Below are 8,845 nucleotides of genomic sequence, written 5' to 3' on the forward strand. Positions count from 1 at the left end.
TATTACATTACGCTTTGCAGTGAAATATGAATTTAATATATAAACGGACATACAAAATAAAAGTAAATTGACTATCGTAATTTTTTAAGAGTTAAGTATACCTGTATCCAAAGTGCTAGGGCATAAAATATACGCCTCAATGAAATAATAAAATATTATAATATAATTACGTTTGTGTATATAACAACCGATTATTATAGAGAAACCACTTGTCTTATATTATGTTATAACGGAATTAATTAAAGAAAAATAATAAATTATAAAACTACTCTATTACACAAGAAATAAGTGTGTATTGTTCTTTGAGCATATAGTATTAGTATAATCTAATAGCCAATAGGTATTAAGTCGAATAATAAAAGAAAATTATAATATGCAAATTGTTATGTTATATGTCTTGAATAAATCGCTATAACTATTCATTATTAACTAATATTATTATATATGTATATTGTATTATTGTATACTGTACTGGTATATATAATAGAGAATTTATATTTTATTATATTGATGTATATTGGCTTAACTCCAAAATATGGATAGTTATCTATTTAAGCTATGGGTAATACTTGTTTACCTTATATATCAGTATATCATGTATATATTTCTGTGTACTTGAGATACAGATTACATTAAAATTATCTTAAATATCTTTCTTGACGAGGAAAAACATTAATTTCATAAATGTATTATTCGTGACAAGTCGAATAGTTATATCTTAATAAAAAAAAAAATAAATAAAAAATACCTTATGCGCCTATATTATATAAACCGTACAATATCAAAACTAATTGAATTTTGTATTGTAAGACTTTGAAATGATAATTTTATAAGCTACTTTACTATTATATAGTTTCTTCAACGTATAATAATTGAGAATAATTTAGAGGGCAACAACCATTGAGGTGGCTCTTCGCCCACTATCTGTCTATTCAGCATATTTATTGCCTTATGACACAAAATTTAAGTCCAATAAATATATTTGCCATAGGTATATTTACATAATATTCAATTCTTCAAAAAGATGATCTATTTATGGCAGTTCATTATTCGAATTATTTTTTAAAATAATAACTTTGAGTTGTTGGGTTTTTTTTTAGAATATGAATAAATAAGTAAAATGATTACTACCACAGTCCACCAGAATTATATATGACATACTCTAAAACAAAATATTTATAATGTACGACCAGATTAGTTTCAACAGGGATCATAGTTGATAAAATAATATAAGATTCAGTTGCAGGTAAATACAATCCAATTTAAAATCAAAAGACTGTGTTGCACATAAACAGTTTTTCTATCTTGTGATAACATTTTCCGTGTTTTAATCACGTAAAAATAATAACAATAATTTTTCATACATCTCTACTTTAAAACCGAAAACTATGTTTATGATTATAAAAATTTTATCATTACCTACGGACATAACGTTTGTATAGAATCGTAATAATTTCTATTTTAAACTGTGTTTTCGTATCCTGAGTAGCCTACAGATGTAATCAACAAATGTACATAGCACCAACCTGACTACCGACTTGTCTATATTATATCTGACTAATTAACGTTCATTAAAATTTCAAGGACTCCATCCGCTTTGTGTTTTGCCGAATACTACAACAATGTCATGATAATCAAATAACTAATTTTATGAAATCTATGAACGTGTGGTCAATATTATTGTACATAGTGCATACCTATATGATTCATGTCCGATGATTGTGCTTAACAACATCGCTGGTCATTATTATTTTAGCAACATTACGCGTGTATATATTAATATAATTATTATGTATGGTGACTAGGAATTTGTTTTGTTTATCTGGTTTATACTTTATGGTTTTAGGAAATGCGATCGACTATATGGACTTAGTAGATGTGTATATTATTGTAATATTTAAGTATTATATTTATATACATTTTAGTGTAGAATGAAAGTTGAAAACGATCTGGATTTGTCGTTAAGTTTTGATAAATAAAAAAAGGAGCGGAAACAGTATGTTCATGTTCTGGACGTTCTGGTGCACCACTGCGGATCGACAACCGGTAGCATTAATCATCAAATTTTTACTTTTATACTTGGCATGAGACAAAAAGGAAACTAAAAAGTTATTTGGGGTGATTGATTTTACGTATAATTTCAATGTCTAAAAAAATATATTATTATATTTATACTTTTAAGTTTTATTGAACTTGAATCTTAAATATTTATTAAAAAACTACAACTTTTTGAAATATCAATGATTTACGTTAAACCAATTACCTTGTAATAAAAATATATTTTGCACTTTTGCAGGTATTAATATTTAAGAAATGTTTCATTGTTTTAATTAGTATTTAACTTCAAATAATTTAATTTTTCAAATTATGATGTTAGTTAATTTGTTATAATTTAGCATATTATGATCACTTCATTCAAAATATTTTTGTACAAGAGAAATTTCAAAGTTAATTATTAGATAATTAAAAATTAAATATTCCATATCCGTAGAAGTACTGAAGCAATACGTTTTAAATAAATAAATACATCGATTAAATGGAAGAAGCTGCATGTGAATCACTTCAGTCAAATTAAGTATAAGTTAGCAAGTGCCAAGTAGGTACCTATAAATATCGTGTTGTATGACACTATGACGCTTTCAAAACATTGAATATTTATGTATGTATCGTTTATAGAAATTATAAACGAGTATATCATTACAGTTACTTACAAAAAAGTCTCTGTACGGTAATTCGGTAATATACGCTCAGAAGATATTTAATTTATAATTAAACGCTCGATTAATCTAGCTGCACAGAATAATTTAATATTATTGTAAGCTTTCACTTTGATTTAATAGCCAATTTAAAGCAGTAAGCGGCTGAGTGGATCATTGCAAAATGTTACAATTTTTTTTATACAATTATATATGTATGCATTTTATTGTGTTTCTTTTTTTTTTTTAGATGAGCCATACAATATTAATACTTTTACGTTTCATTAGCGTAATATGTTTTGCAAGTCTTCGTAATGTGTAGTGCTGTATATTAAACTATGCTCTTCGTTTGTTGTTTTTATATCGATGTAATTATATTATACAAATATATATAGAACTTAAGTATTTTAGATATTTCAATAAAATATCCTGTGTAAACTTGGTCCCAAATTTTGTTTGAAAGCCAGTTGTTCCTCTCCTAAAAATGCAAATAGACATTAACAATATTATACTAAACCATTTCCCCTCATTGCTCTACTTAGACAATCAAATGTCTGCAGATGATGTATCAGACTGTAGGTTATTTCATGTGCCTAACTGAAAAAAACCATTAATACTTTGAATTTGGATGATTGTTACTAAATTAAATTATGGTATAAAACTTAATAAATTGATAAAGTGATAAAGAATAATCAATAATAATATAATAATATAATAAAATTACTTTTTGTTGGTGGTGTACTCTTGTGAACACTTGTTTTTGTGGACAATGATTTATCATGGGTCAAAGTGACGCGGTGTCGTCACTATTCCAGAGGTACCTAAATAAATGAGTTACTCAATTATTCGGAATATTAACAAATAGTAACAAATAGCTTGAATACATAGCACAAAGCGTATATATAACAGAATCGAATGTTAAAATGTCACTAAAAAAAATTATTCGTGTTTTATATATTTTGAAAATAAATATTATAACAAAAATACTGCAGTATACAATGACAGTACAATATAAATTATGTTGTAGTATAAACAAATAAGGGCCTGAAATTTAAAAAAAAATACATTTTCATCCGATTATATGCAGTGATTATAGCTACCATATGAACACGTTCAATGGGGCCCATTATTTTCTTGAAGAATAACTAAATATACCTACGTAATACTCAATATTTGTGTCAAACACGATAAAAATGTCGATCTGGTGTCTGCCAGGGAATGACACCATCGTATGTGGTTTTCTGCACTTATGCTTATAAGTTATAATACACTCAGCAGTGTAACAACTAGTGTAAATAGCGATTTAATTATTGAACATTTCCAATACATATAATATGACGTATACTATTGTTGACGAGGGAAAATTATTATTATTATTATTTTTTTTTTTTTGGATTTGTTTGTATAACAAATTATGTTAGTTTGAGTAAAATAAATTACGAACCGGTGATGAGCAAAAGGGGTAGAAAAAGGTCTAGAACGATTTACCTACGCAGTAATATTTTATTTCAATCCGGCTCTGAGTGACGTCACGTTCGTAGCGGTATAAAATTTTTGTACCTCTCGATATGAGTGTTAAATATACACCTACAGTATAATTTGTTATATACATATATATAATAGCGAAACCGGTGATGTTTACAAAACACGCAAACGCGGGCCCGGGAATTGGCGTAATCGCCTCCCGCGTTGTTTATACGATGGCTATAGGAGGTATATAGGCAGTGACGGCCCGCAGTCAGTGGGTCACGCCACGATGGTGGCCGTCATAGTATATATTCACGAGCGCGAGTAAAAAACGCCGTGAAAAGTAAAAAAAACAAATTCGTCCTCGTTGATCACGTGCACATGCACGTGCAGAGACAATTACACGCCTGTTTTACTGTCTATATACCTACTTACCTGTCTGTATTTATATATGTTTCTAAACACAGGGTCATCGAATTTTACGTTACAAAACAACATTATTTATAATAACGCGGAGATCGAATTTTACTAATGAATATTATTATGATGTGATCCCCACCGAATTTGTGATGCAAAATTTAGATGCGACACGAAAATTTGCAGGTAACGAGTTGATAGGTACACGATGTAAACACGTGTTCACCTAGTGTATATAATTTACACAGGTCGTTATTGACAGAAAACGGGTTCTGAAGCGTGAGTGTGATGCAGAAATTTTTGGTGGTCTTCGAGGACTCGACGTGCGATATCTTCGTAAGAATTGCGTTTTAATATCGAACGTTCGCTAAAGATTTCGCGAGCGTCAGCGTGCTTTAGCGCGCACGTACACACACACACACACACACATACACTAACGTAAACGTAAAATATGATTTGTTTTATTAAAAAAAATTTTTTGTTTTAAAAAATGACCTTAACCGTCAACATCGTTTTTTTTTTTATAAACGCTGTGATTTTGTCAAATTTGATGAAAAGTCGTATATAAATGTTTTTCTGTAATAACTTAATCAATTTAATTTAAAATGTTTAATTATTCCTACCTATATATTGAACATTGTGTGAGCTTTTATAGATTTTATAACTTATACTTATTTCAATATATATTATAATATATTTGTCATATGTGACAAAAATATAGACGTAAAATATAGGTAGATGTATTTAGGAGTTAGGACATTTGAAGATAGAGTGTAACTTATTAAGTTGTAAATTTCAACAACACAACTACACATCACTTTGTTGATGGTCGAAGTGCGTACAAAGGATACGCGCGTATATGCATTTGTGTACATTACCTACCATAATCGTTTTGTATCGATCTCTATACAAGAGCAGTGATGGCCCAACCGTGTTTCACCAAAGCCCTATATATTTATGTGGTTTGTGGCCAAACTTTAAGCTATATTAATAAATAGGAAATACAATCATTTTTTAAACTTCTTTTTTTTCTATTATTGGATAGTATTTACTTTTTAGAATAAAAGCACGAATACAACATGATAATATTTTTATAGCTCGCAGAAGAAAAAAATATTTAGAGCATCACTAATCCAGGGAATTGGTTGTTTACGTTGTGTTTAACATTATAAATTGTCGAAGCACTCCAGTTGTTTGGTAATCAGTTATCAGTTATTTGTTTATCATATTTATTTAAAATGAATAACAAGGAAGTATTCGTATTGACTAACATTGAGATTGTCAACAAGACAATGAAAAAAAGACGAATGAAAAAAGTGGAGAAATTTCCTAATATTGTTATGATTTGGTTTTTGAAAAAACTTAGAGGGATCATACATAGATATATGGAATTACAAGTTAGAAAATATTTTAAATAACATTAGCTAAATGTATAGAATACAATTAACAGAACTATGTTTTATACAATTGGAATAATTTTATGACAGATCTCGCCAATATTACTGTAAAAAATTAATTTAATGAATAAATATTAAAAAATAAGTACTTTCATTTTTATTTGTTAAATATTTTAATTATTAAGTATAAAATATTACAAGTTTGCAAAATGTAAAAAATGAGAAAAATCTCACTCTCTCTCATTTCTGAATTATAGACGGACGAAGTGTAATGTTTACATTATTTTGTTATCGTGTATAAAACCTAACCCGGTCGTGCCAAAATTGTAATTACTACCCAAAGCATTCACTGTGATATAGTGTGATAGAATACATCAACAAGCGAAGGGAAAGCATTCACATGGACGTATTTCCCAAAACGATATTTTATTCATTTCTAAAATATATTATAAATAAAAAATTAATCATCGGTAAAAAATCTTTTATTCGCGGTTTTTCCTTCCGTTTGCAATATCATCCTATTTCGTACACGTGTTGATTATACATATAACATATTATAATATATAATAAAAAAATACAAACTACAGCATTATACGCAGCAGTAAAACAGCTAAGCAGTTAGTAATTATATATATATATACATTATACATATAATAACACATTACACACCTAATAGCAAATAATATATTATAATAAATGAAGGAATTCTGCTGTATGACTGTTTGGAGTTTAACGAACCGTTTTAGTTGTACTCGAAAATGAATGTCGAACGTCACTTATTCGGTTCAATATAATTTCTTATAATATACATAATGCGTACACGGTATGCTTACCTATCATTAAAAAGTGTTAACGATCGTCAAAAATTAAATGGCAGCATATTACTCTGCTCATTTCGTTGGGAACCAATTGTCGGAGTTATATAGTTATTATCAGTCATTTACTATTATAAATTATCATAGTAACAGTTATTATTATTTGTCGTTATTTTGTTTTCAACTGTGACGACGCACGCATTGATTCATTCTTCCGAATGATTGAAAAAAAAAACTAGAGTAGTTTGTTGTTATATTATTATATAATATATTGTTTAATTCTGACTTTCTGAGATATCTTGCATTACCAAAAGATGGACGTAATTGAACCGTTTTGCGTTTCAAAATTAAAATTATATTAAAAAATATATTCCCTTTTAAAGATGTTTAAACCACGGAGTGTGAATTATTTCAATAACAAAAGAAATAAAATTGATCGCAGCATTAATAACCGAAAGTAGGGCAAAGATATTTTTAACACAGTAATATATATTTATTTTTATTTTTAATCGAAAAAAATCTTTTTAAACTTTAGCGTTGGATAAATATATTCACATTTGTGTCGACTTTGTTACTATATTTATTATATGGCGTGTTATAATAATTTCAATATAATTAATAATTTCTATAAAGTATTTTAACCTGAGAGAAAAAACAAATTGTTTAACTACAGAATAAAAACCATTCAAAGTCGAATCACGTTTAAATGCATTATTATAATGAACGGCTTCCTCGAAAATAATTTAATAAAATAATTGTTTTTCATCAGAAGTTAGATAATATTATCCTTCTTGGTAGATCAATTTTTCTCTGTACTGTTAAATGATAAATATATAATGTTTTGGTCTATGCGGTAAACCATAATATTATATACCTACGTGCTACGTGCACGACTAAATACATAAATACATAAACGCTAAAAGGCAGCACATCAATAACGTTTATAAAGCCATAAAGATAATACATACTAATTATGTTGTTAAATGTCGTTTTCAAAGCACATGACAGTTTTTCAAACTTACATCGATTGCAGTTGTACGGGCGTAACTGCTAAGTATAGGTGCTAACTCTACTTACCCAGCATACCGGCTACCATAATAAACTATTACACATGCAATTCTATAATAATAATACAGGTTTATCCGCGAAAGAATGAGCGCACTCCTCTGTTATTATTATTACAGCAATTGACTATACTATTATTATTTTAAAGTACTACAGAAAAAATATGTTCTATCTTGTGGTGAATGGGTACATAAAATAAAAATAAATATATCTAATAATAATATATAGCACGCGATAATGCGGTTAAAGGTAAACTGCCTACAATTGCGTCGCATACACATAATATAATATTATAAAACATCGTATATAATAATAATATATTCTACAACGACGCGCACCACAAGAGCCGTGACAGTTTTAATAAAAAAACGGCTAGGGAGGTCCCTCCTTTTGGCCTTGGATGCAGCGCACTCTCAGTTTTCATCCAAAGCCGGACAGTAAAACACAATACGCTAATAATCCGTATGAATTTATTCATTAAATTGAAAGTTAATTCCTCTGATGTATTGAGGGTGTTAATGACCCCTGTTCCAAGCTCAAAAAGTCTGCCTACAATTACATTCATGAATCGAAATTCGTTTTAAAACTTATATTAGTAAACTAACTGCAGTACTAAGTAATACATATATTAAATATGAATAAAAAGTGGTTACACTTTAGTATTTTTTCCAAAAAAGGTTTTAACAAATTTAGAATTGATCAAACATTGTTTTAAATTATTTACAACATTATGTTCTTAAAACCATCGTGACTGAATACCTACATATTTAATACGTTTTTATGAGAATTACAAGAATAAAGCATTAATCCCTAAATTCTAAGGTTATGAATGTTTGCATAAGAAAAAAAACTTTAATCCGATCGTGACAGAAATACAATAATACATAATATATGTTACATATTTTATCATAGTTAACGTGGGATTAATATTTTTTGTATGAATCTCATGTAGAAAATCTTATCACTGCTTAACGGTATTAATTTTAAA

At 28.1% G+C, this 8,845-nt stretch overlaps 1 long non-coding RNA gene across 1 annotated transcript; it reads right to left on the reverse strand.

Moving 5' to 3' along the window:
* Positions 1-2,434: 2,434 nt before the first annotated feature.
* LOC126549273 (uncharacterized) lies at positions 2,435-8,094 on the reverse strand. Its single transcript, XR_007603422.1, has 3 exons — positions 3,421-8,094; positions 3,235-3,293; positions 2,435-3,174 (listed from the first exon to the last, which is right to left on the reverse strand). It is a non-coding gene; the product is annotated as an uncharacterized LOC126549273 (long non-coding RNA).
* Positions 8,095-8,845: the final 751 nt, after the last annotated feature.

The sequence above is a fragment of the Aphis gossypii genome, chromosome 1, assembly GCF_020184175.1.
Source record: "Aphis gossypii isolate Hap1 chromosome 1, ASM2018417v2, whole genome shotgun sequence".
Classification (NCBI taxonomy): Eukaryota; Metazoa; Arthropoda; class Insecta; order Hemiptera; family Aphididae; genus Aphis; species Aphis gossypii.